Source organism: Rhinatrema bivittatum, chromosome 2 (assembly GCF_901001135.1).
Source record: "Rhinatrema bivittatum chromosome 2, aRhiBiv1.1, whole genome shotgun sequence".
Classification (NCBI taxonomy): domain Eukaryota; kingdom Metazoa; phylum Chordata; class Amphibia; order Gymnophiona; family Rhinatrematidae; genus Rhinatrema; species Rhinatrema bivittatum.
In genome coordinates this window covers 92,222,795-92,244,614 of record NC_042616.1, presented here as the reverse complement: position 1 = coordinate 92,244,614, position 21,820 = coordinate 92,222,795, and positions in this window count along the sequence as shown.

Here is a 21,820-nt window from a genome sequence, read left to right as displayed (position 1 = left end):
AGAATCTCCCTCTCTCTCCTAAACCTCATCATAGAGATCCAAGTTAGCTGTGAAGTGGAGGAACTGCGTACCCCTTTGTTTTACATATTTTCTTATATGTCTCATTCCGCCCGGAAAAGGAAGGCTAAGGAGCGACAAGCCTCATCTGCTCCAGAGGCTATATCTGTAGTGGGTCCAATGGATTTTCATATCCTCCATAGGATGAATGTGGAGGTAGAGAACTCGCTGAGCACAATGGGGGGAGAAGAAGAGCCCCCAGGCGTTCCAGAGTTATTAACATCTCTTTCCCCCGAAGGGAGATCGACACTGCCGAATCTGGCTGGCAGACTCCTGATGGAGGGAGGAAAGATCAGGCTGCCCAAAGAGGAGAGCCAGATAGAATTCCCCTTGAGGCATAATGACAATCTGGAAATACTGCCGGAATTTATCAACAACCAGGAGAGTGGTGAAAACTCCAGATGGATGGCAGATGAAGTTCCTGGAGAGAATTTTAATGAAATTTCTTTATTTCCATTTAAAGATTTGCCAAGACCTCAGACTTTCAGTATGGAATTCATTTGGTAGGCTATAAATGCCTTAAATAAGAACATGGGGTCACAAATGGAAATTTTAATTAAGATGCAATCAGATACAGGAATAAGAGTGGGGAAAAATAGAAAAAGATAATCTGCAAGTTATAAGTGATGTTTCATTACTTAAGAATGATTTGAGGAAAGTTAATGAGGTACAGACTGCTATCATTAAAGAAAATCAATACTTACAACTTAAGGTTGAAAATTTAGAAAACGTCTCCAAAAGTAGAAATATTTGATATATAAATTTTCCAAAGTTGGAGACTACTACCCCTATGCTAATCTGGAGAAGATATTTGATGGAGGTACTTGATATTCCAGAAGCTACTTTGCCTATTATCTCTAAATTATATTTCCTTCCACCATTAAAGAAAATCTCCAGATTAGAACGGGGTCTCTTATGAGGCACATTGTCAAACGCCTTCTGAAAATCCAAATACACTACATCAACTGGCTCACCATTATCCAATGTTTATTAGCCCCTTCAAAAAAAAAATGTAGCAGACTACTGAAGAAAAATTGTGCAAATACATGCTGTCTGTGTCTCATTAAACCATGTCTTTCTATTTGTGCTGTGATTTTGTTCTTTAGATTAGTTTCCTTGGCTTTTTTCAGCACTGAAGACAGACTCATCAATCTATAGTTCCCTGGATCATCCCAGGAGCTCTTTTTAGAGATCAGGGTTACATTGGCCATCATCCAATCTTCAAGTCCAATGGCTGAGTTTAATGATAGGTTACAAATTACTAGTAATAGATCTGAAATTTCAATTTTGAGTTCTTTCAGAGCTCTGGGATGTATACCATATGGTCTAGGTGATTTTCTATTCTTTAGTTTTTTAGTCTGCCTTATTATATCTTCCAAACACTTATATTTTAAATCTCCACTCAAAGAGGTTGTCCCACTTAATACTACAACATACATTCAACCCCTTTTATCCCAATTTATCCTCATAACTATATTTCTATGGGGTCCCGATTTTTTTCTATTTAATTTACTGTATATTTTTTTTATTTACCTCACCAATACCTGAATTTACACACTTTATTTGAAAAAAAATCTTTTTTAGAAAAAAATTTTAAAGACGGAGATGGATGTCTTATTCAATGACTCACTCAATTTTCAAATCCATTGAGTTAATGTTGGTCCTACCGTCCTCTTTTTTTATTCAAAATCTAAAAATCCCATATGTTTCTTTTAATTTTATTTCAATCTAGCAAAGTGATTTTTAAAACTTTTAAGTCTATTTTCCCGTCGTTTTACTTAACTTAGTGCTGTATCATCTCTGTTAAGTGTCCTCCCAGCACTAAGTTAAGTAAAACGACGGGAAAATAGACTTAAAAGTTTTAAAAATCACTCTGCTGTAGGGACAAAAATGCCTGTAAAAACCCGGAAACTATCCCTCATACCAAAGGGGCGCTGTAACTGAGACATATCCTCCACCAACAGAGGCACCAGAGACTCACCCTGCTTACTGGCCAGTTTCTACAACTCGCTCCCAAACAAGAGCAAGCCTTTAAATGGTAAGACTGGCTTTGGAAGCTGTGTCAGCTGACCAATTTCACAACCAGAATTGACGCCTGGCCACTATCACCCTAGCCACTGCTCTGGCCGAGGTCTGTACCAAATCAGAGCCTGCATCTGCTTAGTGCTGGGAGGACACTTATCAGAGATGATACAGCAGTAAGTTAAGTAAAACGACAGGAAAATAGACTTAAGTTTTAAAAATCACTTTGCTAGATTGAAATAAAATTAAAAGAAACATTATGGTGCTGCAAGTTAATGCTTGTCTTTTGCACCGTTGTGGATCAAGGTGGTGACCCACTGCATCTACAAAGGATCCAGCCCTGGGAGTGTGGAAGAGCAAGTCGGTGAAAGGATCCAGCCCCAAACAGTAACAAATTATTTTATGGCCCCACCCCTGCAGGATAGGCACACTGGGGTGAGGGTTACATAATGTTCCCTGTAAAATAGCTGTTATAACTCACATTGGTTTCCATTAAGATTTGTCAGTTGGCTTGAATGATAGATCACTTTATATTCCACGATGTAATGAGAATTACCTTATTTGTCCATACCATTTATATAATGTACAATGTAATGATGTCATGATTCCCACATCAGAAGGAATTGTTAGTTAGGCTTCTACATCAGTAACAAATAAAGATTATTAGTTTTGAACTGGACCACGATGCATACATTGGATATCTTTATTACCTCTCTCCAATATTTTGTATTGGGATTTTACAAAGAAAACCAGCTATATTTAGTGCAAAGTACTATGATAAACATTCTAATATATACAATATATTTACCACCTAAAGCAGGGCTTTCTTATGACTGTTCTACTGACTTTTTTTTCTCCTCTGCATTGGCCCTTGTGAAACGGTAGGAGTACAGTTTAGGAGCAGTGTACTTCTTCTCTACTCTGTGCTGACTGCTCCTGGGAGGGGAGGAACTGGATAGTAGGGATGTGCAGAGCAAAAGTTTATGTTCATAAGTCGAAAGGGGGTCCCATTTGCGGTCAATATGGACATATGGAGAATTCCATAAGGAGTCTATGTCCATACGTGCAAATAAAAATTTAAACCCCTCACCCTCCTTAATCCCCCCCCAAGACTTACCAAAACTCCCTGGTGGTACAGCAGGGAGTCAGGACGCCATTTCTGAACTCCTTTGCGAGGAGCACGTGACGTCGGCTTCACATGATTCCCCACGCGATCGCTCCGGGACCCTCGTTGCACCCAAAAGGAACTTTTGGGGGGGGGATTAAGGAGGGTGAGGGGTTTAAATTTTTATTTGCACGTATGGACATAGACTCCTTATGGAATTCTCCATATGTCCATATTGACCGCAAATGGGACCCCCTTTCGACTTATGGACTTATGAACATAAACTTTTGCTCTGCACATCCCTACTATCCAGTTCCTCCCCTCCCAGGAGCAGTCAGCACAGAGTAGAGAAGAAATACACTGCTCCTAAACTGTACTCCTACCGTTTCACAAGGGCCAATGCAGAGGAGAAAAAAAAGTCAGTAGAACATAGCTATGTTGAATAAGTTGGAAATCCGATCATTTTCGCCTCATCACTTTTTTAAGTTAAAAAAAAAAAAAAGTTGCGTTTTACATTTAAGTTCAAAACGAATGCACACCCCTACTGGAATGGATAGAGCAGGAAGCAGAGGCCAAGAGATAGAATACCAGACTTGTATGTCAGAACCTGGTAGTTAGCCATACTATTAATCATTTTGTATCTTGTACTTTTAACTGCTATTAGTAACACTTATGGGTTTTTTTCCCTTTTAACCACTAAAGGTGAATTTTAAAAGCCCGCTGTGCCCCAAAATTAGGGGATGTGCGAATATGTTGAGCTTGCGTGCACCAAGCAGATTTTAGAAACCACCCAGATATGCACATAAATGTCGCTGCGTTCACATTTTGGAATTTCTCAAAAAGGGGTGGGGTGTGGGCATGGTCTGGCTGAGGCATGAGCAGTACATGGGTGTTTCGGGACTTTAACCAGAAATTTGCATGTAAATATGTGCACAATCCAGCGTGCACCAAGGCCTCCTACTGCATAACTTTACTTCTGCTAGGGATGGCATGTGAGTAAAAACATTATATATAAGGTGATCTCATCGGACCAGTAGGTACTGGAGGTGATACGCGAAGGATATGCACTGGAATTTCGCAATATTCCTCGGGACATGTTCGTGGTGACCCCTTGCCACAGAAGAAGCAGGCAGTGGAGTTCACGGTCCAAAGGCTCCTCAGACTGGTTCCAGTGCCCACGTTTCAAAAATGTATGGGGCGATATTCCATTTATTTTGTTGTGCCTAAGAAGGAGGACTTCTATTGGCCCATCTTGGATCTCAAGAGGGTTAACAGTCACTTGAAGTTGACTCACTGGTGCTTTTCTCTCTCGTCTCCCTCCCCTACTGGTACTTTTTGCAGATTTAGATTCAAGAAACTTTATCATTCTCGGAAATTTTGAACATGTGTTGTCAAATTAATACATAGGGACGGTTACTTTTAAACTGGTGCATGGGCGCACATAGCGCACATTCGTTGACCCACACCCAGGGATGCAGCTATTTTATAACATACACACTTATATGCAAATTTTAAGGGGGCATGTATCTATGCACACAAATTCCACTTCTACCACGTACATGGGGGGGATTTTAAAAGGAACGTGCACAGACACATTTGCCAGTTTATTCCCAGTTCACCCAGTTAATAGGTCCTTCAACCCGCCCTGGTTTGATAGCCTGTATATCTCTGTTACCTCAGACCCTTTAAACCCCTCTGAAATAACTCTTCTGATAAAAGCGAGAGCTGTCCCCCTATTTCCCCTGGAAGGTGGATCGGCAAACCCTCATTGGGAATCTCTGGAAGGTCCACCCCATGAGCCCGCTCCTCTCTTGGACTACCAGGGATGAAAGGACTGAGCCGTTTCAAAAAGCCGAGTCTGCTGAAAGGTCGTCCCTCTGTAGGGCTGAAAACGCCTGGAAACCCATAAACTATCCCTCATACCAAAGGGGCGCTATAACTGAGTCATATCCTCCGGCAACAGAGGCACCAGGGACTCACCCTGCTTACTGGCCAGTTTCTACAACTCACTCCCAAACAAGAGCGAGCCTTTAAATGGCATCTTGGTAAGATTGGCTTTGGAAGCTGTGTCAGCTGACCAATTTCACAACCAGAATTGACGCCTGGCCACTATCACTCTAGCCACTGCTCTGGCCAAGGTCTGTACCAAATCACAGCCTGCGTCTGCTAAAACGGTGGCAGCAGGCTGCATAACCGCTCTGGAATTCCCTCTAGACTCATCAACCTCCTGAGAGAGAAGCAGACAAAATCTTGCCACTAGGGTGAAACAGGAGGCAATCTGTAAATTCATCACCACTGCCTCAAAGGCTTGCTTAAGAATAGCCTCAATCCTTCTATCATTTACATCCTTCAAGGCCGCTCCTCCCTCTATAGGGATAGTCGTCCGCTTAGACATGGCACATACCAGAGCATCCACTTTGGGAAAAATGCAAACGTTCTCTCACAGCTGGATCCAGGGGGTATAGACCTTCCGATGTCCGATCCCCTTTAAAATTTGCCTTTGGGGCATCCCATTCCAGATCAATCAATTCCTGGATGGCATCAATCACCAGGAAAAAACAAGAGATTTTACATAAGGAAACCAAAATGGGATTCTTCCTCGGCTCTGACATAGATTCCAAACAAGGGACACCCAGCTGTTTCAAGGTCTGGGAAATCAGGGCCAGCAGTTCATCTTCATGAAAGAAGTACAACATGGTTCAATACGGTTCCAGCCCTGGAAGAATTTCCCCATCTTCCAGTGAATCCGGATCAACCTCATCGTCAGTGCCACTGATGATGAAGTTGATCTAGATTCCTTTCGGGTACACACGCAGGGAGCTGAGGTGAGCTCCGGGGCTTAAACATAGGACTGGAAGAGGAAGAAGCCACCAGCTGAAGGTCTGACCGGACAGAAAAGGGGGAGCAGAGGACTGCACCTGAAGAAAGACTTGTAAGCCTTGAAAAAAATTCCACCCAAGAAAGAGCAGCTGAGTCCAGAGCAAGCCCAGAAGGAACTGGAGCTGGTCCCACAAAACTGCCCTCACCAGTGGAGGAGCCAGTCAAGGGAAAACCAAGATCTGGCATCCCCCCCAGTCAAGGCCGTGACCAACCCATCATTAGAATGGGAGGAGCCAGGCTTAGCAAAATCCGAGGAAGACTACACTTCCTGAGCATCTGAGCAGCACTGACACAGGTTAGAAGACAGGTCAAACTGAGAAGCCCTAATATGACAGGCAAGATAAATAGAAAGATGGCTTCTTGCTTACTGGCGCCATCGCTGTGGTAAACATGCATCAGAATAGCTCTCACTCAAAAATAAGCACCTAGAAGAAAGCATGGCAAGGTGCACGCACAATCTATGAGCCAGGAGAAGCATGTAAAAATGTTTGTGCATGTAAAAAGCACATCCTAAAACTGAGTGCTCAACGCGTGCACAGAGCTGACACACTGCGCACACTGATGGCCTATAGAGGGCAGCAGAACATGCACAAGAGCACGCAAAAACATTCACCACGGCCTACCACATGGCGTGCAAGAAAAAAGCCTAAGTGTGGGACCTAGCCAACAGGGGGCCGCGCAACCCACCAGGCTGCCCAGTTCTCTAACCCGAGCGGAAGCGGAAACGAATGTCAGTACAGCATGTTGAAAACAGAGACTGGAGGAAGTCCTGAAACTCCTCTGTCTTTGATTCAGGTACAACTTTCTTTTTTTTATTGAAACCTTACCTGAGCTCAGCGCTTACTGGCTGAGTACAGAGATGGTGTCCAGCTGCGAAGGGAAAGGATATCCGCCATCACCGCTGCACTTGGCCTCCTGCATCTGCTGCCTTCCAACTAAACTAGCAGCTAAGTTCACTCTGGGAAACCCAGCTACCCAACCAAGGCACACATTTGAGGGACCACGGAAATCGCCTCAGGAATTCTCAACCGGGGGAGGGACCATTAGGAATTACTGCAAGAAAGCAGGACTTTCTTTTCCTGAATTTAGAATTTAAAATTTCTCCTTTCAAAAAGCTCGAAGCAATCCCCATAGGCAGATGCACGTCCACCATCTGCTGAAGACGGAGAATACTTGCAGGCTGAGGTCACTGCAGGGTTACGTATATTGTGACGTCAGCTTGCTCCATCTCTATCTGCTAGCAGGGGAGCATAAACCCACTGGTCCTGAATCCATCTATCTACACGCTAGGAAATTGAATTTTCAATGTATTTTAATGTTGGCAAAATACACTAAATTTACTACATTGGGAATTGGAATCTTCAGTTTAATTCCAAAGCAGGTATGGCAAGGGAATCAACTTACCTTGTAGTGCAATCAAAATATACTTTAAGAAAACTTCAGAGTAAGAGAGTCAGACTTAATGGATATGGATGCTAAATACTAGTCTAAAACTATAAGTGCTTGAAAATGAGCTGAGGCATAATATGAGCATTTTCTGTTGCTGGCCCTTTATTATGGAACTCTCTGCTAGAGGCACTCAGGAAAGAGCCTCTGAAAGCCCTTTACTTCAAGAAAGTCTTTGGATTACTATAAACTCCTTACAGCTTATATACAGCATGGCTCGCTCTTTGTCCAGAAGTATTTTCTCTCCAGATATGCACTGAGTCAATTGTTTCAGGGTATCAATGATTCCTGGTTCATATTTTATGTAGCTTGGTATAGTCCTTGCAAGTGACAATAGCATTTCTGTCTTTTGCTACCTGCTGAGGATTAATCATTCAGGTGTTTGTTTTATTGTATCTATGAATGCATTTTTACTAAAAGCTGCTTAGAACTTGGGAACACATGCATACAAATTATTTTAAATAAATAAAATTAAATAAATACAGGTTTGCAGAGCTAGAACATCACTACTTGTTTTCTATTTCCAAATAATGTTGACAAAGGCAGTCATTTTAAAATGAGCAGGCATGCGCCCCCTTACCGGTGCACGAGGAAAGATGCGCTGGAATTTTTTTTTTTTTTTTAATCAAATGACCACTTACGCAAGTGCTTTAAAATACACCACAGGTATGCTCCTAATTTTAAGAGGTTACTCGAGCACAGCTAGCGTGCGTGTCTTCCATAGAACTTTGTTGGCTTTTACTCGCTTATGTAAGCAGATTTTAAAACATGCTTGTGCAAGCCACTTTCCCAGTTTTCCAATTAGTTCACCAGTTAATATCAAACTCTTTCAGATCCCTCTGGTTCTTCATCCTACACACCACCCAGTCAACCTGGATCCCTCATCCTGTCCTATAAGCCCTAAAACTGAAGAGCTACAGATTTGCTCATCAGGAGCAGCTGAAAAGTTACACGGATATCTCGCGTACATACACCGTGGTTTTTGGTTTTAAATTATGGAGTTATGCGTGCATGTGTTGGCCCTGCCCCCTTATTCCTCATGTGTGCAAGGGTATATATGCATGCAATCTGTGGCTTTTTAAAATCCATGGTTGCTCGCGCATGGCCCACAAACGCATGTATGTGGGCATTTTTGCATGAGCAACGCTTTTAAAATTGACCTCAATGTATTTTTCTAACCTTTGGTGAGTGTGATATACACATGTACTGGAAGTTCATCCAGTCATTCAGTGTCACTCTATACTTGTATCATTGGAGCACAGATAATTAACAACATCCACTGTATTAACTGTTGAACAAAAAATGTCTCAATTTGTTTTCTCTGAAAAGTGTAAATAGTTGAACTTGTTTTGTGAATGACTCATATTGAATAATTGGTATAAACTTAAAGACCTTTACTAAGGTCAGATTTTTCATCTGCTGCATGACTTTCTATTCTGTAGTGGGTAATGAATTTATTTTCAGAGTGATTGACCTGAGAATGGTCCAAAATTGTTTGAGATTGACATACTCTTTTGCTAATATCCAGTCAAAATTAATTCCTTTTATATTATAAACCCACAATGATAATTTTAACAATCACACTATTTATAATAATGTGATAATTGATACCACATCATAGTCAAACTTGAAGATTGATTATGGGACCCTCATAAGAATGGGCTAACTGCATTGCTGAAATTAGCCCTCAAATGTAATCATCGGTCCCGCAATATGCAAACCTATTCTGTTTTGTTTTTTGAAAGCTGTAATTAAGACAACCTATGTGGTAAGTGAAACGTGTATGCTGAAAATTCATGTGTGTCTGACACTGAAGACTTGTGTGCATTTAAATAGTGAAATCATTATGTGCTGAAAAAATGTCATTAAATGAAAACCTCACTGAGGATATTGAAACCAGAAAAAACAAGACTATCTTGTTGAAACTATTCTCAACATGAGCCGTATTTTGGAAACTTCCTGCTTCAGGGGGATCCTTAGATGGCTTCACAAACTGAAGGATGCTTACAGGTTACAGCAGCGAATATGCACTTGACAGAGTATAATGGTTGACTGATGGTATGATTTTTACAATTGTGGGGTTATAATACAAGAGGAGTTATTTTTGTCTTTGATATACTTTTTCACTCCTTTTTTTCGACCTTCTTCATTGGCTATTAGTAAACAGTGAAATACTAGATATTCGTCAAGAAACAAATTTACATTCTTTCAAAAAAATGTTTAAAACATGGTTATTTGAGCAGGCCTATTCTTCAACTGGTTAATCCTTTGTTTTGCTGACTCTCCCACTATTTAACTGGTTTTTAGTTTTATTAGAAGGTTAGTATTTTAGTTAATGGCCCAATGCAGGTTTTATAAAAATGTATTTTATTATTTTGTAATCTCATTTATTAGGCAATTTTAGTTAATACAGAATTTTTACTGGGCTTTCTATTCTATTTTATGTTTGTTGTTTTTTTTTATTTCTTTTGTATCTTAAAAGATTTATTTACTGCTAGTTTTAATTTTAATTTATGTAGTTAAGTTTTATTTGTTGTATTTGAAATAGGATTAAGACCTGGCCCCATTATTGTTGCGACCGGTCTTAGACAGCTTTGCCCCGCCTACCTCTCACTACTTGCGGCTCCTCCCGCTCACCTCGGACTACTGGCTGCCGCGGCGTCTGTTTGCCGTCCTCCCGGTGTCCTCGGACTGGCTTTGGTGCTGTCTCCCACCATGCTCCTCCAAGGTACCTTAGGGCGCGCGCACGCACGCTGCCCTCATCTTTATTTCCACGTTGGCGCGAACCTCAGGGGCGTCCCCCTGATATGATGTCACGCTGCCCGGATATTTAAGCCTACAGCATTTGCTAGCTCATAGAGTTAGTAACGGTAACTCTATGGATGGGATTCGCTCTCCGTACCGAATCTGCTCTGCCACTCCAGTGCTATCTGGAACTCTTACACCCTTCAGGGCTGCTAACAGGGTACTCGCTCCTCGAGGGCCCATGTTCCCTGAGTCGCTGCCTGCATCTTCAAACCTTTCTACTTGGAAGACGTCACTAACAGTTTTCATCTGTGAGTACAACTACCATCTATTCCACAGTACTGCTTCACTGGAACCAGGTACTCGCTCCTCGAGGGCCTGCCCTCTGTTCCGGTGCCAGACCTCTCGTCTAGTGGAATCTCTGTTACTGCTACGTGAGTACAATACCACTAAGTCTCTCTTCTCTAAGGGATCAGGTACTCGCTCTTCGAGGGCCTGCTTTCCCTGTCTCTGAGCTTCTCCTAATTCTACCTGGGACTCTGTATGTTTCTCACTGTGTACTCATAACTCTGTCTCTTCCACTACAGCACAGCTAGCAGAGGATTCGCTGTTCCAGCGTTCTGTGGGAGACCTGCCCAGCCGGGCTCAACATCCACTACTCACTACTGCCACCTCTGGTGGTTTCCAAAACTGTTTAATAAAAGATTCAAATCTGTGTTTGTGTGTCCAGAGTCTAGCCTGACACTGTGGTCCCTCATAGGACTGCCCCCATGGGCGTGGTCAGCTGCCACAGTGTCCAAGGATCCACCCAAACATCAATAACCATAACAATTATATTGTGAACCGACATGAAGTGATAAACAAATATTTGTTATATAAAAATGTTAAATAAATAACGTACATGGGAGTCAGACATTGGGATAAACCAGCATGAAAAGATGAATTTGGGGTTTGGTTAAGAAAGCAAAATGAGATAGAATCTCGGACACTAAATGGCAGCTTGTTAAAGAGTAACAGTGCTAGTACTGAAAAGCCGCAAGAACTAGAGGTTGCTTTTTTTGTACTGGAATACAGCGAAGTAAGATCGATTTAGAGCACAATGAACAAGGTTAGATGTAGAGAAGAACAAGAGCAACGAGACCATGAGGATTCAGACTATGTCCATACTTGCAACTGAGAAACAGAAGTTTTCATAGTGCATGGAATTTCACTAACCACCAATACCAAAGGCACAGCAAATGACTTACATGAGAGAGAAGAAGCTAGAAAAGAATGCATGCCTCCCAGTTCTGGAATGTGTTATGTAAACCACATTGGACAGCATTGCTGAGAAATTGAGGAATATAAGTTTTATAAATAAATAATTGGACAAAATTAGGTGGGTATAATGAAGAATCAGAAAGACAAACAAGAAGACAGTTGCAATAATGTAGGCAAGAAAAGAAAATGGAGTTCAGTGTCAGTAGTTAGATTTCGCTATATTAAGTGCAGAAATTAAAGGTCAGGTGACCAGTATTGACAGTGAGAAAATCACTTGCAGACTTTGATTGCTTTCCATCACAATTCAACCTTGCAGAATTGATATTGCTGGAGGTGAAGAGAAGAGTTTAGCCATGGTTGTGAATTAGGTCTAGAGCAATTCTAAGAAGCTATGGGACATAGGATTTTGAAAGATAATGACAGTGCTGTATATAAAGAAGCCCAGTAATAGCAAAATTGTTGATAGATTGAAAGGCAGAGAGAAGAGGCTAGTGGTGACAAGGCATGCAGCATCCAAATCATGAAATATAGGGCGGGAACATGCATGGAGTAAAAAAATGAAATAAACAATAAAGCTATATTATGTCTGCTGAGCATATTGGCAGATTCTGCTTGTGAGATGTTAATTTGGTTTTCTATATTTATCAGTACATTTTCAGTATACTGTTCCCCCATTTTACTTGCTTCAAATTCTTCTCCAATCTTTGAGATGTTGATGAGATCCAATGTAGATCTCAACAATATGTTAATCACTGGTGATTTTAATATGCAAGTCGATTCATTTGTTCCTTTCTCCTGCGTTGAGCATTATTTTAGATATTATGATATCAGTAGATTGGCAATAAATAGTTTCTACACATTAGTAGATCATATACTTGACCTTATCTTTTTGAATGTTTCTGTTTTGAAAACGTTTTCTCTTAATCTTTTAGTTAAAAAAGTTTCCTGATCTGCTCATTATCTGCTATCCTTTGTTTATCCAGTCACAGGACATCTCACAGCGCATGATTCTAGGGAGTGCTCATATAATAGAAGAGAGGTCATTGATTTAGATTGATTAAAGAAAGCCTTGGAATTTGTTTTGGCTAACCTTGATATGTCTTCTGTGGAGGTAGCTGTTTCCAAACGGGAAAATACCATCTAAAAGGTCCTATACAAAGCCACCCCTATGAGGACCTTTTAAGTGAAGCACAGTAAGAGAGCAAAGGGGTTAACTACTGATCTTTGAAAGTCGATGACACCGTTCATGTTGCACCCGTCGATTGCAGATGGCTGCGACCTTTGCTGCTCACCTCTCTTTTCCCTGCTACAGCGATTCTCAAGGCCATGGCGGCCTCAGCCTGCAAACGTTGCCTTCCTCGGATCCCTGGGACGTCATGGGCAATCCCGTCCGCCATCTTGAGTCGGGGATTACTTAGGGTACACACGCGCCAGCCCCTATCTTATGGACGTCATGGTGGGAACCTCGGGGGCGTCCCCTCTGCATGACATCACCCGCCTGATGTATTTAACCCAGCCTACGAGCTTCCTACGAGTTAACAAGGACTTCCTTCCTGCTTATTCCACTCCATTTGGAGACGCTTCACTTCATTCCTGAACTAGAATGCCTTAGGTACCTGCTCAGAGGGGGCCTTGTTACGTTCTGGCTATCTGCTCCTTGGAGGGCCTTCCTGCCTGGAGAATCCTACCTTCCTGATTCAGGGCATCGTGAGTTCAGCCTAGTGAATACTACTTCTGCTTCTACCACCTAGTAGAGATGTGAATCGTGTGCCAGATCGTCTTAACGATCAGATTCAGCTGGGGGGGTGGGGGGCGGGGGGGAAATCTGATCGTTAAGATATGTGAATTGGAATCATTTCCGATTCCAATTCACATCGCTAATTTTTTTTTTTTTTTTTAGAGGCCCGCGCCGCTAAAAAAAACAAAACCCACCCGACCCTTTAAATTGACCCCACCCTCCCTACCCTCCCAAAACCTTTTAAAATTACCTGGTGGTCCAGGGGGGCCTCGGGGAGAGATTTCCCGTTTCCAGGCATCAGCTGTTCTAAAAAAAAAAAAATGGCGCCGATGCCCCTTTGCCCTTACCATGCGACAGGGTATCCGTGCCATTGGCCGGCCCCTGTCACATGGTAGGAGCACTGGATGGCCGGCGCCATCTTTAAAGATGGCGCCGGCCAACTTTACTCATCAGCCCCTATTATAGAGTATAGTATAATAGGGGCTGTCACATGGTAAGGGCAAAGGGGCATCGTCGCCATTTTTTTTTTAGAACAGCTGATGCCTGGGAATGGGAAATCTCTCCCCGAGGCCCCCCTGGATCTCTCCTCTCCCAGAGGCCCCCCTGGATCTCTCCCCGAGGCCCCACGAGGCCCCCCTCGACCACCAGGTAATTTTAAAAGGTTTGGGGGGGGGTCGATTTAAAGAGTCGGGTGGGTTGTTTTTTTTAGCGGCACGGGCCTCCCTAAAAAAAAAAGGGTCGGGAGAGTGGGGGAGGCTAAGGGGGGTCGATTTAAAGGGTCGGGTGGGTTTTTTTTTTTTTTTTGGTTTTTTTTTTTTTTTTTTTAATCGGGCCATCGGCGCCATTTTAATTAGTGGCAGCCAAAATGGCGCAGATGGCCCGACAGCGGGAGATCGCGCCGGGACCCCCCCCCCCCCCCCCCACTGGACCACCAGGTAATTTAACATTTTGGGGGGGTTCGGGAGGGTGGGGGAGGGTAAGGAAATGGTTTTAAAGGGTCGGGGTGGGTTTAGGGGTTGTTTTGGTGTGCCGGTTTTCCCGCCCTCCCCCAAATAATTCCCGTGCCCTATTTAACGATACAATACAAATGCCCCTGATGGTAAATCGGGGGCATTTGTATTGTATCGTGCACTCTAACAATTTAGTACGATTTTAAAATTATCTGACGATAATTTTAATCATTCAAAAACGATTCACATCCCTATGACCTAGCTGGAGGAACCTCTGGCATACCCCATGCCACTACTGTGCTCATTCCAGCTACCTTTCTACATTCCTGAGTAAGTACCATCATCTACTTTACTCTTCTGACCTTCTGCACCTCTCTGGACCTCTACCTGCTGATCCTCGGCATACCCCACGCTGCGGGCCACTACCGGATCCCTTCAGAGAGTTACCATCAGGAGAAGAGTTCCCTGGCGTACCCTGCTCTGCAGGCCACTACCAGGGATATCTGCATTGAGCTGCTTTATTACTTTGGACAGTGTCTTCTCTTCCTGCTGTGGGTATTTCCCACAATTCCAGTACAATAAAGTCTGTCTCATCTGTGTCCTTCTCTACTGAGGCCACGCCTACCGTAGTGAGTCCCCACAAGGCTCCTCCCTGTGGGTGGAGCCAACTCTCACTACGGCCCAGGGTCCACAACCACACCAGATTATAACAGTTCACAGTTGGCTGAAACCCTACAGTTCTATAGAGCAGTGGTTCTCAACCTTTTTTCAGCCAGGACAGACCTGACAAATGGTTCTCATATGCGTGACATACTGAACATGTGACCGTCACAGGGCTAAATGTAAACCTGCACTCTGCATCCACAAGAACCCCCTCAACCCCCAGCAATGAGTGCAGAGCAGAACTAGGGCATTACCCTGTACAACTTGCCATAGAAAAAAAGATATTCTGGTTCTGATGACATCTCAGTAAAAGCAAAACAAACTCCCTTTACTACCAGGCACAATAGCCTTCCTTATGAAGAGACAGTAATTTACCACTAATGCATGTCCTATTAAGAAAACACAACAAATAAAATTGATATAAATGCCTACATGCTAGTAAAACACTTCACCTCGGTCATACACCCAGAACTGACCTTCACCAACTACAGAGAAACCACAAATTATAAATCTGGAGACAGAAACTGGAATGGAAAACCAAAAAAGCCACTCTGCATGCAGTGCAAACCTGGAGAAATGGAAAGAGAAATATAGCCCTAACAAACTCTCAGGATTTGCAATAATGCACCCAAACTAACCCGCACAAATTTACACCTGTATTATGGAACACACTCAAACAGTAACAACTCTATCTAAGAAATACAACTATTAAACCAGGCCCTAAACACTAATACATTTCCTAATGGGAAAACAAAATGAGCCAAGCTGCTATAGAGCTCCACACAGAAATAATTGTAAAGTTATTCTAAAAATGTTACAAAACAGCTGCTGAACAGAATAATATCCAACAATTAAAAACTCCTAAAAATTAACACGTCCAAATATCAATAAAATATTTTAAAACAGCAGACCGCACAATATTCAATAATTAAAATGGCAGTCAATCAAGAAAAATAAACTTAAAAAGCCACCTTTACTTACCCTCTCCAGCAACTCTTCTACTCCTTTCCCTTCCAGGCCAATAGCACTCACCAGAAGCAGCAAGGCACTTATTCACATCCACATACCCAAGCTCTCTCCCAGGCACCCCCACACACACCAGCTCTCACCCAGGAACCCATTCACACCCACAGACACAAGCACTCACCCAAGCACAAATTCACACCCACAGACACAAGCTCTCACCCAGGCACCCATTCACACCCACAGACACAAGCTCTTATCACCAAACCTCTTCTTCCTTCATGGCAGGGATGGGCTCCAGTTCTGCCGTGGTTTTACTCCAGCAGGCCTTCTTTTTCGCCGCCACAGGGATGGGTTTTCGTGACGGCCTTGCTTGGGTTTCCTCTTCGCCGTCACAGGGATGAGCTCCCATGGTGGCGGTCAGGTTTCCTCTTCGCTGCCACAGGGATGAGCTCCCATGGCGGCCTTGCTTCATCAGGATTCGATACTGCCATTCCTCCCACGCCACCCCCGGACTATGTGATGCCCCTTCTTCCTGCCTCACCGGCCAATCAGAGGCTTCCTTCCTTCTTCCTACTCCCACTGGCAGGTAGAAGGGAGGAGGCTTTGATTGGCCTGCGCGGGGGCAGGAAGAATGAAGGAGGCTTCTCATTGGGCAGTAGGGGCAGGAAGAAAGGAGGCTTTCCATTGGCCCGTGGTGGCTGGAAAAAGGGAGAAGGGAAGTACAACCGGGGCAGTGGGACACCGGGAGCTGCGACACCCTGGTTGAGAATCACTGCTATAGAGAACATCTTTCTATCATAGAGCATGTGATGACACCAAAAAGACTTTTTTCAAAACAGTTATAGCAGGCAAACAATAATACTTGAGAATTATTTCAGATTGAAAATTACCTCCTGGGGTTTTAACAAATGAGTTACACATGTAAATGTAAGATACTATCATAAAATGTTATCACAGAGTAAATCCTATGGACAATTCAAGGGCATTATATATTGTAGCAATTTTCAAAAACCCACTTACTCAAGTAAAGTACATTTACTCGAGTAAAACCCAGTTTTACATGTGTTTTGAAAATCAGGCCCCTAAGGGCTTGATTTTGAAAAGCATATACATGTTTAAACCTGGGTTTTACATGTATAAATACACTTTACCCACATAAGCTGGCTCTTGAAAATTGCTACAATACATGATGTTGAATTGTCCATAGGAGTTACTCTATAATAACATATTATAATAGTATCTTACATTTACACGTGTAACTCCTTAGAAAATTACCTTCTTATAGATGAGTTTTAAAAGCCTGATGTGCTGAAAGAGGAGATGTGTGAATATGTTGGCTGGCATACACCGAGTGGATTTTAAAAGCCCCTGGGATATGCATGTACATGCTGCTGCACACACAAATAAAAAGTTTCCAAAAGGGGATGGGGCATTGGCATTCCAGGATTTTACATTGGCGTGTAATTACTTGCCCGTACCCGGGTCCCCTGCTGCGTAACTTTACTTCTGCAATGAAGTGTAAGTTGCAAAACAAAAAATTCTAGGCAGATCAGCGGGGTTTTAAAGGTCAGGGCTAACAAGGAAGCTATTAAACTAGAGGGGGGGGGGGGGGGGGTTTGAAAGTTCTATCCCTTAATTGGGCAAACTGGGAACAAACTGGGAAAATGGTCAATGGCATCGGTGCTCATGGTTTTAAAAAACCCCCAACTTAAACAGTCGTGGAATTTGTGCACACAAGCACGTGCCTACTTAAAATTGTGTGAACATGTGAGCACCGACTATTTTATGAGCGCATAAACGTGTGTATGTTATAGAATGACTGCATCCCTGAGTGTGGACCGATAAATGCATGCACATGAGTGCCTGCAAACCCATTTAAAAGTTACCATCTTAGTTACTAGCCCTAGAGCCGATGATGTTTTACACCTCAATTTCAAATTTGTATATCTGTAATCAGTACACGACTCATTTAACAATAAAGGTAGCCAATATGTGTTCTGCCTTTCCAGCTTATCTGAATTGGTTTGGTTTTCCCTTGTAATCTTATCTGCAACATGGTATGAGTTCCAAGCTCTGGCATCTACTGAAGTTGAACAAATTACCAGTACAATGAATGCCTCCTTGTGTCTGCTCAGTTAGACATCTGTGATGAAAGGTCTCAAGGATGTTATTGTGCCTGCTGTCACCAAGATTGTTTCTCTCTGGTTTGGAGGGGTATTTACCTTCTTTATTAAAATGTGCCTCGATTCACCCATTATTAAAGAAGGCTGATTTAGATCATGAGGATCATGTTTATCTTTTCTTGCTAAAATCATTGTCTGCAGTTTTGCAACAATTGGATCATTTTATCCAAGAAAATACTTTAGATTAATTTTGGTTGTATACAGGAAATTCCTTACTATTGAGATATTACTACTATCTTGTTTTGACACTTTCAGGAAAGTCTTTGAAAATGGTCAGAATATTGTGTTAGTATTGTTACGAGCGCGCGCGGGCGCGGTCGTCTCGGGCGGGTGGTGAGCCCTTGGGCCACGGCAGGACCCCAGGAGGAGCCCAAGGCCACACCGTGGGAGGTGAGCTGAGCAGGCATGGTGAGCCAGGCAGGCAGGAACAGAAACAGGGAGTCCGGCCCTCAGCCGGACCGGCATGCCCATGGTAGCCAACACGGGGAAGTTGACTAGTGAACGGTCCTCCGACTGTTCCCGGCCCTTTCGGACCCGCCGCAGGGAACGGCAATGGGCAGCAGGCCGGACAGAGGCGAGGGCAGACAGAGTCCTTAAACTGAAGACATCAGATGGGGCAGAAGCAAGACGAAGACATCAGGACAAGGGCTGAAGCGAGACACAGGAAAGGCCCAGGCGAGCAGGAACTCCGATGCTGGGATACTCACATCCGAAGCCCCCTCGGCTGGCAGAAGCTCAAGAGCCCGTGGGACGAATCCCTCCTGTTGGCCACTCCAGGGCCCAACAGGACAGAAGGCTCAGGAACCAGGTCAAGGCAGAGACAGGTAGACATCCGGACAAGGGCTGAAGCAGACACTGAAGACAAGGCTGGACGGGAACATTGCACTGTCCATCAGGGCGCCCTACTCAGCCCACCCGTGGGACTGAGTCGCGGACCACCCTGTCCCAGACGCGCCCTACACAGCCTGAGAGGCTGGTCGCGGACCACGCTGAGAAGGAGGGCGCGGGGAAGACCCAGGCGAACAGGACTCCGATGCTGGGAAACTCACATCCGAAGCCCTTACGGCTGGCAGGCACAGGAACAAACATCTAGGCAGGGTCAGAGACCGACATCAAGGCAGAGACACTGGATATCAGGAACAGCAAGCAGCAGGAAACATGGAGGACCTGGACTGGCAAGGTTACAGACAACTGTAATGCACAATCTGCAGGCCGAAGACAAGCAGGAGTCGGAGTCACGGACCAGAGTCAAGGCAGGCTGAAGACAAGCAGGAGTCGGAGTCACGGACCGGAGTCAAGGCAGGCTGAAGACAAGCAGGAGTCGGAGTCACGGACCGGAGTCAAGGCAGGCTGAAGACAAGCAGGAGTCAGAGTCACGGACCGGAGTCAAGGCAGGCTGAAGACAAGCAGGAGTCGGAGTCACGGACCGGAGTCAAGGCAGGCTGAAGACAAGCAGGAGTCGGAGTCACGGACCGGAGTCAAGGCAGGCTGAAGACAAGCAGGAGTCGGAGTCACGGACCGGAGTCAAGGCAGGCTGAAGACAAGCAGGAGGCGGAGTCACGGACCGGAGTCAAGGCAGGCTGAAGACAAGCAGGAGTCGGAGTCACGGACCGGAGTCAAGGCAGGCTGAAGACAAGCAGGAGTCGGAGTCACGGACCGGAGTCAAGGCAGGCTGAAGACAAGCAGGAGTCGGAGTCACGGACCGGAGTCAAGGCAGGCTGAAGACAAGCAGGAGTCGGAGCCACGGAGGACCTGGATCAGGAGAGGCCACAGGCAACTGTGTAACCCAATCCGAAGGCCGAAGACAAGCAGGAGTCGGAGTCACGGACCGGAGTCAAGGCAGGCTGAAGACAAGCAGGAGTCGGAGTCACGGACCGGAGTCAAGGCAGGCTGAAGACAAGCAGGAGTCGGAGTCACGGACCGGAGTCAAGGCAGGCTGAAGACAAGCAGGAGTCGGAGTCACGGACCGGAGTCAAGGCAGGCTGAAGACAAGCAGGAGTCGGAGTCACGGACCGGAGTCAAGGCAGGCTGAAGACAAGCAGGAGTCGGAGCCACGGAGGACCTGGATCAGGAGAGGCCACAGGCAACTGTGTAACCCAATCCGAAGGCAAAGACACAGTGAACAGAAAGTCCTTAAATACTGGAGGTAGAAGGCAACTCCCTGGGAGGAGCTTGCCAGGACCGCCCACCGCTGGTCCTATAACTAGGGTAGAGAGCTGCGGGCCAGCCCCTAGGGAAGGGCGTCGCCCAACAGGAAGTCCAAACACTGAGGCTGCAAGCCACAGGCACAGCTAGGCCTCTCAGGCCCTGGAACAAGTCCCGGATGGAACACAGGCGAGGCCCTGGCTTCAAGGCGGCCTCTGGAAGAAGGTAAGAGACCTCCTGCAGCGCAGCAGCAGGGGGGATCGCAACAAGTATTCTTGGATGTTTCTGTAGCATTCAATATCATCAATCACACTATTCTATAATACCATTTCAGGGAATGCAGGTTTGATGGTAGTTTTTTCAAATGGTTCTTATCCTATTTGTCGGATAGAACCCATAGAGTTTATCTATAGATCAGTCCATTTGGCAACCACTGGTGTCCCAAGAGGCTTGGCTTTATCTGCCACCCTCTTTAACATCTACATGCTTTTGGCTAGGCTCTGTATGAGATACCAGCTTTATGCTGACAACATCTCAGTGTCACCGCTGTAGGCCAAGATGTTTGAACCCGTTCCTATTTGTTTATCACCCATAAAGCACTGGCTAATTCATAACTTTAGCTTTGAATTTAAAAAAAGACAGAAGTGATGGTGTTGCAGAGAACTAACAAGCTAAGTGTACCATCTTCGTTTGTTTTTGAGAATTCTGTTTTTCCTCTTGTTCATGCAAAGAGTTTTGGGTCACAGTTGACTCAAACCTGTAGATGTCTGTAGTGATTAAAACTATAATTAAATCTGGCTATTACAAACTTCATTTGTTAAAGCCATTAAAACCACTATTGAGCAACTATGATATTTGATCTGTCATGCAACCTTTACTGTTACTAACTTTAGATTATTGTTAACACCTTATTAATTGGCTCATCTAAAACATCTTTGTGTGCACTCCCATCTGATATCTGAATCTACAAGGTGAGATCACATTTCACCTGTATTTAAAGAACTGCCCTATTTGCCCATCAAGGAAAGGATCCAGCTTAAAAATCAAATTATTGATACACAAGATGTTGAAAGCTGATTCTCTGCTGTGGATTAATCAGATGCTACATATCTATAATCCTTCAAAAGCCCTGCAGTCATCCCAAAGAGGTCTTTTGGATGTTCCCTCTGTTTAATTGGTTCTCCTGGTGGAATATGGGAAAAGATGTTATCAGGCACTAGTCTTGTGTTTTGGATCTCCTTGCTGATAGCATTATGCATGGCAGACTGTACAAAATCTTTCAAGAAGCTACTAAAGACATACTTATTCCAGCAGGCATTTAATAAATGGGAGGGTGTTGGCTTAAAGTCTTCCATTTTTCAGAAGTTCTGATCCAGTATGTTGGGGTTTGTTGTAATGTTTTCTTTGTCCAAATGTTGTTCTGTCTTCTTTATGGATGTAAATTATTGTAAGCCATCAAGAGCTGTGCATAAGTGGCTTATAAATGTTTGAAATAAACTTAGTTTTTGGAGACTTGCCAGGTTCTTATGGCCTGGATTGGCCACTGTTGGAAACAGGATGCCAGGCTTGATGGACCCTTGGTCTGACCCAGTATGGCATGTGTTTATGCTCTTATATGCAGATAAAATTAAGCACACAGGGCCTCTATGCACATAATTTT